Below are 9,909 nucleotides of genomic sequence, written 5' to 3' on the forward strand. Positions count from 1 at the left end.
CTAAGCGCTGTGCTTTTAAAACACACACATGCCCAGCTGTTTGAATCTGCTATGCACTCCAGTCTTTCTTACTTCTCTTATCTCCTGCCCCCTGGGGGCTTGAGTTTTCTCTGCCTTGCAGGCTGATAACGTGTGGAAGGAGGAGAACAGTTTTAATTAACAGACTAATTAAGTGGTACAAGCCTTTAAATGCTGATTATAGGAAAGTCGTTCCCCACCCCCCAAGTGATTGATTTATTTATTGCTCTTGTGCTGCATTATGGCAAAATAGTCAGCTTCTAATTATTTGTCAGTTGGTTCAACAGTTCTTTTCCTTCTCTCCCTTTTCACATTTCCCCTTGCTAATGGTGGGCACAGGTAGAATGGGAGACCTCAAACCAGGTGATAAGCAGCTCTGAACAGATATAAGTGTTGGGACGCTGGTGCCACCCCCATCTTGACAGTGAGAGCTAGAATGGGAGTGGGAGGTAGGAGGAAAAAGAAGGCAAGAAAATCCTAGCCATACTTGTAGGTTTACCTCCCCATGACCCCTCCCTTATGACCCCTCCCCCTCATAGGCCATAACTCACACACATGTCAGTTGCATTCAAAAACAGTGCAGTATGGAGTTTTAGAGAATGCTCTGAAATCCGACTGCCTGGGTTCAAACCTTGGCTCTCCCACTGGCTGGCTATGTGGTCTAGGCAAGTCGCTTAACCTCACTGTCTCAGCCTCCTAGTTTATAAAGTGGGAAGATAATCGTTCCTCCCTAGGATTGTCACAAGGATTAAAGGAAACAAGCCAGGTAAAGCACTTAGCCCACTACCTAGCGCATGCTAAGTCCGCATACGTGAGCTATGATAACCACTCCTGCTGCCTGAAATTATTCAAATTACCTGCTACACAGAAGGAATTTGATAAATGTTTGTAGAGTAAATGAATGACTATATCATAATTTTCAAATAGATTGTGAGTCCTTGAAGTTCAAAAGGGTGAAGAAAAGAGGAAATTGTCCATTAAATCGTAATAAGAAGCTACCTTTAGTTTAGAGTGCTGATCACAGGTTGGGCTCTGAGCTAATTGCTTTCTGTACATTCTCTCATTTAATCCTTATGTAACCTGATTTTTACCAGCCTTCTTAGAACATGTTTTCCTTAAACAGCCCGAGTCCCCATACCAAATTCTGTGGGATGTCCCTGTTCTCTCCAAGATTTCCAAGGATTCTTGGGGGATGGGCTGACATTTTCATGTTCCCTTTTTCTTATGAATTCCTGCTCCAGCTGAATTCAAGGTCATTTTCCTGCCTCGTGACAGTGCATCCTCTCGTCCTATTATTCTCATAGCAAGTTAAACTCTTTCCTTCCTTCTGTCCTTAAAGCTCCCAGAACACAGGGTCATTTTGTGTGGAAGACTTTTACTGAAGGTCAAAGGCAAGATAGGACAGTTATAGCACCACTTAGAGCAAGCAATAGCTGGGAATCACCACAGTAAAGCTCCTCACCTCCCCCACCCACCCTGCCACCCTGCCCTCCCTCCTGGCTGTTTTGCTACCCAGAACCCTGCCTGCAGCCATTTTTCCTTCCTGAGAGCCCTCTCCTCCATTTCTCTACTGTTCCCCACCTTTCCCTGAAAATATCAGCATTCTATAACTTTATCACACGAAGAAATTTAGCTCTTTGAACAAATGTCTCCAATCTGGGCTATTTTCAATCTGGGGTCAAAGGAGGAGCTAAGGGGATGGGTGTGTATAGAGTTGCTCAGCTGGTTTTCTCAGCCTCAAAAGTTTACCCCAGCGTTCTCCCCAACAAATGAGCCGAGCGCCTCTGAGGCGAATCCTGCCTCACTTAGAATGAAGAAATACGGCAGTAATATTTTTACATAAAAATGTTTTCTTCCTGTTAAACTTGTGGTCGTGCTATGAGGTAGATATGATTAAACCCCATTTTTTTTTTTTTTCCAGATGAGAAGCCTAGGAATGAAAGAGGTTAAAAAAAAAAAAAAACCCACTCAAAGTCACATACCTTGGATCAGGGCTGGACTCCCAGGTCAGGCCTATCTGATTCTAAAGCCAGGGAGGTGGACCACGACACCGTGTGGTCACTTAATGGAGCTCAAGCCGGTCTGAAGTGGTTCTACTCCTAGGGCAAAGCTTTCTCAAGAAATCTTTCTGTGAGGGAGGCCCTGTGGGTCATGGGAAGGTGAATTGATTGACTGGAGGCCAAAGACATGAAAACAGATTTAGAGCTAGAAATAGCTACATATCTATAGGTTCATGTATGAGACCCAAGAGGAGTTGCTGCTATTAATCACCACCAAATGATTACTATGATTGCTTCAATTTGTTGATGCTGCAGTTGCTGAATTTTGCTGTGCTTTATTCAACCTTGGGTAGGGGCTCTCACTCCAGGAAGATAAGGGAGATTTTCTTTTGCTTGTGGAGTGCTGACTTCATATGTAAAACATCACGTTGGTAGCCCATTCTTGTCTGAGAAGTCTGGCCAGTAGCTGAGGCTCTTACAAAGAGTTCAATAAATAGCTTTGAAATGAATGAAAGAATGGCTCTTCACTAACTTTAATTTGTCAGTTCTCTTCCCAAGGCAGAAGGGGTGAGTTAGGCAGAACCAGAGGAAGGAACATCCCTCCCAGCTGGGCAGCAGGCTGGGACACCAAAATTGTAACGTTGCAGGAACATCGCTGGAAGTGGGGTGAGGTTACAAAATGGATTGATCGGAACTCTTCCCAGAAAGAGTAATGAATGTAGTTAGAATTCTCTAACAAGCCACTGCAGTGGGGGCGTACAGATTTTACCACATAGGAGCAATGTGACCCTGGCTTTCTCATCCCCAAAATGGGGATTTGGTGTTTATCACAAGGGATTTTCCCCCCAATTAAGTGTGATAATGGACAAATTCTAGCTTTTATCCTTACTTATTCTTCAGTCTATTATAATCTGGTTTCTACCCTCCCACACTCCACTGACTGCTTTCACCAAGGTTACCAATCACCCCTTTGTTGAAAATTCCATTTCTCTACCACTTGGTAGCATTTGACACTGTATAACAGACCTTCCTCCATGAAATAGTCTCTTCCCTGGTTCCTTATGATGCCAGTCTCAAAGTTTTCATGTCTCCTTGACCACCCTTCTAAGTCTCCATTTGAGACATCTGTATCAGTTATCTGTTGCTACATAACAAATTACCCCCAAATTTAGCAGCTTAAAACAGCATTGATTATCTTACAGAGCTTCTTAGGGTCAGGAATTTGGGAGCAGTTTTGCTGAGTTGTTCTGGCTCAGGATTTCTCATGAGATTGCAGTCTCATTCATTCATTCTTTCATTCACGAAGATTCTCTTCCAACCTCTTCCAAGCTCCCTCCCATGGCTATGGGCAGGAAGTTTCAGTTCTTCACACATGGACCTCTGCGCAGGGCTGCTCGTGACATGGAGATGGCTTCCCCAGAGTGAGTGATCCAAGAAGAATAAGCACATGTGGCCAAGGTCTCAGGAGTGTCATACCATCACTTGTCACACAGACCAATACTAGTACAATGTCGGGGAGGACCACACACCAGTATGAAGATGAGGAGGCAGCACTGGGGGCCATCCTGGAGGCTGTCTACCATGGCAGCCCTCTTGGCTGACCCTAAAAAGTCAGTGCTCCCCAGGGTTCTAGCCTCACACCCCCCCTCTTCTCAGTCTCCACACACACCCTTGACACCATGGTGCTCTCCTTCAAGTACTATCTAGATTTTAAAGTCACCTAAGTCTGCATCTCTAGCCAAGTTCCCTCTCAGAAACTTCAGCTTGTACACTACCTATTGGATCCCAAAGGCACTTCTGAGTCCCCAGATCCATACTGAACTCATGCTCGCCCCACGAGCCTGTTTCTCCTCCTGTGTTTCCATCTTGAGGATGACAACACGGTCTACTCTGTTGCCAAAAGAGAAACAGAAAATCATTCTTCACTGCCCTTTTCCCTATCTCTCATATTCAATTGCTGCATTCTTTGTTTTTCATTATTTTCCCCATCTTTTTGCTTTGAAAAATGTCAAACCTCTAGAAAAGTTAAGAGTAAAATGATCCCCTATTTACTAGATTACTTCATATAGGTTCACAATTGTTAATATTTCATGCCACATTTGCTTTCTCTCCCCTCCTCCTCTCTCCATAGATATATATTTTTTCATAATAATATTAAGATGCTATTTGCCCTATCACTCTTATTCTCTCACAGATGTGGTGTGTGTGTGTGTGTGTGTGTGTGTGTGTGTGTGTGTGTAAAGTTTCCACGTAAATACGGTGGATTTGAAAGTAAGTTGCAGGGAAAAGAATCTGAAAAAGAGTGTATATATGTATATGTATAACTAAATCACTTTGCTGTACAACTGAAACTAACACATCTTTATAAATCAACTATATGCCAATAAAAATTAAAAATTAAACTAAAAAAAATAAAGTGTAGATAATAAAAGAAAGTTGCAGATATTATGACACTTCATCCCTAAGGAGTTCTGCGTGCATCTCCTAAGAATAAGGACATTCATTTCCCTACATAACCACGATGCCAATATTACACCTAAGATTACATCCTCCCATTCTGTCTGCAGTTTAGCCACTTTTCCTTCAGGCCACATGTTTCCCTTATCTCCACTAGTGCAGTCACCTCCTAACTAGTTCCTCCTTTGATCCATGCCCCATACTTCTGCCAAAGTGACCTTTCTAAAATGCAAATCTGATTGAGTCACTTCCCTTCTTCAGACTTGTCAATAGTTCCACATTACCTTCAAAATAAAGAATAGACCTCACATGGCATATAAAGCTTTCATCATCTAGATTCATTTAGAGCAGTACTGCCCAGTAGAAATATGAGTTACATAAGTAACTTTAAATTTACATTTTAAAAGTAGCCACATTTTAAAAAGTTAAAAAAAACAGGTGAAATGAATTTTAAAAATGCATTTTATTTAATCCAATATATTCAAAATCTTATCATAGCAACATAAACCCAATATAAAAAATTATTAATGAGATGTCTTACTTTTTTTTCTAAGTCCTCAAAATCCGGCCTCTATTTCATACCTTGATTCAGATGCTAAATTTTCAAGGGTTAAAGTGAAATGTATTCCTACAAAAATAACAAGATTATATTTAACCAAAGAAAACTATATTGTTCCAGTCTTAAAATTTGAATTAATTAAAATTAAATAAAGTGGAAAGTTCTGTTCCTCATTCACACTGGCCACATCTCAAGTGCTCAGTAGTCACATAGGCTAGTGGCTCCTGAAAGAGTGAATTCTAAAGCAGCAGTGTGGTCCAGGATCTCCTGGGGTTCCCCAAGACATTCCCGAGGGGTAACTAAGGTCAAAATTATTTTCATAATAATATTAAATGTTATTTGCCCTCTTTCGCTTTCATTCTCCCGCAAGTGTAGTACAGTGGAGTGTTCCAGAGGGCACAAGACATGTAATATGACAACAGATTGAATAAAGAAACATATGAGAGCATCAGCAGTTTTCTATTAAGCCAGATATTGAAGAAATTTACCAAAATGTGAAACAATGCCTCACTTCTCCCTAATTGTTTTTGTTTTGGAAAATATAATTATTTTTCATTAAAATGGGTGACTTATACACTCACTTAAAGAGGTAATTATTATTTTTAAATGAGTTAATGAATAATTTGAAATGGTCTCAATTTTACTTTCTGATACAGTAATTATTGACAGATATAATTCTCAAAACCAAAAGTCTTTGAAATTCTAGATTACACCTCTCGATGGTGTAAGAGCGCTTTGAGAACAACTGGTCTTGAGCAGGCCTAACTCTCCAGCCTCATGGCTAGTGATTTCCTCTCCTCCCTCCTATTTCTTGCACGAATGTCCAGTTCCAGACAAGATGGAGCAGACACACTTCTCCCTATTCCTCTGGCTAAATACTTCTAAAAACACTGAACATCATATATAAAATAAAAATCTGAAAGGTAAAGAGAAGAAGGTTAGGGACCTCAGGACTCAAGGAGTGACATGTCATCAAGGTAGTATCAGCAGAGACCTAGTGGGCGGATGCTGAACTTCCACTCTGGTCCAGCAATAATGAGGCACCCACCACTCCACAAGTGTCAACAGTTGAATGGGGATCCTGGACTTTTACCCCCACCTGGTGGTAAACAGGAGGTACCCCCGCCCAGTGCAGTATGAAAGGGGCCCTGCTGAAACAGATCCAGAGTTTCATAACACAATACCCGAAATGTCCAGGATACAATTTAAAATCATCTGTAGTGCCAAGAACCAGGAAAATCTCAAATTGAATGAGAAAAAATAATTAGCAGATTCCAACACTGAGATGACAGAGATGTTGGAATTATCTGACAAGGATTTAAAAACAGCCATTATAAACATGCTTCAATGAGCAATCATAATATGCTTAAAATAAAGGAACAAATAGAAAGTCTCAGTATAGAAATAAAAGATACAAAGAAGAATCATATCCTTTGCTTGGGCCTTAAAAGAACCACTCACATTTCTGGAATGACCAGTCTCACTTTGTGCCTGGGCCAAGGTGCCTACCTCTCCCTGGAACTTCCATATCTCCTCTTCTCCTTTTTAAATCCTGCTTGTCCCTCAGGGTCAGCTGAGTTGTCACCTCCTCTGGGTAGCCTTGCATGACTTCCATGCCCTTCCTCCTCAAGGCTCCCTATACCACAGCACTCACACTCAACGCTAATTATTCTGTCATCTGTCCCTCCACACCCACCCAATGTAAAGGCTTGACAGAGGGACTGTGTCTTATCCCAGGCCTGGCATAGTACCTGGCTTAAAATAAGCACTCAAAAAAATTTTGTTGAATAAATGAATAAATCAATGAATAAATGGAAACTCTGCAGTGGCCCTCTCTCTTCTATTGCATAAATCTAAACTCTGTGGTCTGGCATTAAACACCTTACACAAACTGTGATACATATCTTTTTGGTACCCTCATTCCCTCCATATACCCTACTTTTCTGCCACACTGGAAAACACAGTGTTTTGAAAGTACTTTTTACATATCTGTATCCCTATCTCCACATACACATATGTATGTACTTCTGTCAGCCTCAAATATCCTCACCCATTTTTTTTTTTTAATTTATTTTTTGGCTGCGTTGGGTCTTCGTTGCTGTGCACGGGCTTTCTCTAGTTGCGGCGAGCGGGGGCTACTCTTTGTTGTGGTGCACAGACTTCTCATCGCGGTGGCTTCTCTTGTTGCGGAGCACAGGCTCTAGGCGCTTGGGCTTCAGTAGTTGTGGCACGTGGGCTCAGTAGTTGTGGCTTGCGGGCTTAGTTGCTCCGCAGCATGTGGGATCTTCCCAGACCAGGGCTCGAACCTGTGTCCCATGCATTGGCAGGCAGATCCTTAACCACTGCGCCACCAGGGAAGTCCTCCTCACCCATTTTTGCCATCAAATTCTTATCCATTTTTACAACCCTAGTCAGATATCACATCTCCATGACCCAGCCCCTGATCTCTCCCGCTAGAAGGGGTCCTGCCCACCTCTGGATATTCGGCACCTCATTTAGTCTCTTTTTGTGTTATTTCTCACTTTCTGCCTTGCATTTGTTTTTGTTGGTTTGTTTGTTTGGTTGTTTGAATGCACTTGTAGTATTCTCCCCAAGATTTAAAAATCTGTGGGTTTGGGACTTCCCTGGCAATCCAGTGATTAAGACTCTCCTCTTCCACTGAGGTGTGGGTTTGATCCCTGGTGGGGAACTAGGATCCCGTGTGCGGCACAGCCAAAAAAAAAAAAATCTGTGGGTTCAAGTGAACTCATATTTTGTTCATCTTTGCCTCTGCCACTGAGCCCTTAGCACAGTCCCCTGTTATTCTCTGAGTTTCCATTTCTTTTTCTGAGATCATGGTACCTACTTCATAGGATTTAACTTAATTTTTGATACAGCATCTCAATTTTGATACAGTCAGTACTCAATAAGTGTTAGCCATTATGATGATGATGATGATGATGATGATGATGATGATAATTTGAAGGAATAAATGATGGAGCAAGTCCTATTGCCTCTACCTTGAAAACATCTTTTGTATTCCACTTCATCTCCCCACTTCCACTATTATCGCCCTGCTCCCAGCCATGACCATTCCTCTTGATACCATCACTATAGTCTACTTGGTCTCCCTGCTTCCCCTCTCTTGCCTGTCTACCTCTATTTTCTACTTAGCAGCCAGCACAATCCCTTTAAATAAATCAGATCATCTTACTTCTCTGCTCAAAATGCTCCAATGATTTTCCCCATCTGGTAATAAAGCCCAAAGTCCTGAGGTCTCAAAGGCCTGATGCGATCTGGCCTGTCACCACTCTTCCCCTCACTCCCTCTGACGCAGCCTCAGCCGCCTTCTCGTCCTCCTTCACCTACAGCTTCTTGCACTTGCCAGAGTTTGCATCACAGGCGCCTGCACTTGCCCTTCCCTCTGCATGGCCTGATCTCTCCCCCACTTCATTCTAGTGAACTGTGTTCTCAATTCTTACCTCCTGGAGGGTAACAACCACATGTAGATACCAACTGTTACTCTCAATCTATTTTATGCTTTCCATAGCTCTTAATACAACCTGAAAACATATGGATAGATTTGCTTAGATAAATGTGTTTGTTTCTCCTGCACTGGAATTGTAAGCTCCCTGAGGATTTGTTCACTGCTCTGTCCCCAGCCTCTAGAATGGTATCTGGCACATGGTAAGTGTTCAGAAGACTTGCTGAATGATTGAATGCTGGCTGTGGGCTTCTTGGGTGAGGGCTGTAGGGATAGAAGCAGCATCCTGTTGCATTAAATTGCTCAACTGCTCCTGGGTTTACGTGAAGAGGAAAGGCAGGATTGTTCCACTTAGAGGAGATGATGGGGGAGGGGGTGGGGGCAGACCTTTCACAGACAGGAGCACAGTAGCATAACCCCATGGAAGTGGAATTTCCTAACCAAAAAACACTTGCCTGTTTGCTCTGTTTTCTGTAACTTTTGCTAAATACTTTATACATTTTTAATGCTAAAAAGCTGTGTCTCCTCTAGCATTCCTCACCCCGGTATTAATGTGTTTACTTCACATAGTATATCCTTCCATCCTCTGGCTGCCTAGGTCAGTAAATAAAACCGATGTACTATAATTTATAAGTAACACTGTTGAAACTCTGATCCCTATGGAGGCTGTAATCTGCCCTTCCCACCCTGTCCCCACTCCCAGCCCACCCCCGTAGCAGCATTTGTGTGTATTCGTGCCGGAAAATTAAATGTTTAAAAGGTTTAAATTTTAAAGGTGTTTGCTATATATAACTGTTCTGCATTATTATAAAGCATTTTCAGGAAAAAAAAAAAGGGCCACTCTGTCACCGACCTTTTTATCCAGGCTTAGGGGACCCTCCTCTTTATCCATTAAATGAAAATCTAGCAGAAGATACATCTAGGTATGCTTTTCCATAATGAACTATGTAATAGTCCAGGGTCAATTCTCCAGGGCTGACTTCAGGCACAGCAGAGTGAACTAAGGTCCCGGGACCTGCTTGGCTGCCCAGGCCTGGGAGAGGACCCATTGATGAAATGCTCCAGAGGTGAAGCCCCAGACCTATCCTGACACTGTCCTCTCCAGCTTCAGGACGTCCAACTGGAGGAAGCCTGAGGTCCCAGCAGAAGAGTGGGAAAAGCTTTGGATTCAGGACACCTGAATTCTAAATGATTTGGGCCAGGGCCTTAGTTTGTCTTTAACTGTACCATAGGGAGTCGAGTTAAAAGTATCTTTCAAGTATCCTCCAGCAGCGACTGTCTGTATTTAAATGAGCTTCAGGTGTGGGACTTTCTGGATTAGGCTGCTTAAGGGCAGGGCAGTAGTGGAGAGAAACCCAACATGGAGGCAGTTGAACTGAAGCTGAGCGGTAGGAGCCCAGCATGGCCAGCAG

The sequence above is a fragment of the Balaenoptera physalus genome, assembly GCF_965194825.1.
Source record: "Balaenoptera physalus genome assembly, chromosome: 1".
Lineage (NCBI taxonomy): Eukaryota > Metazoa > Chordata > Mammalia > Artiodactyla > Balaenopteridae > Balaenoptera > Balaenoptera physalus.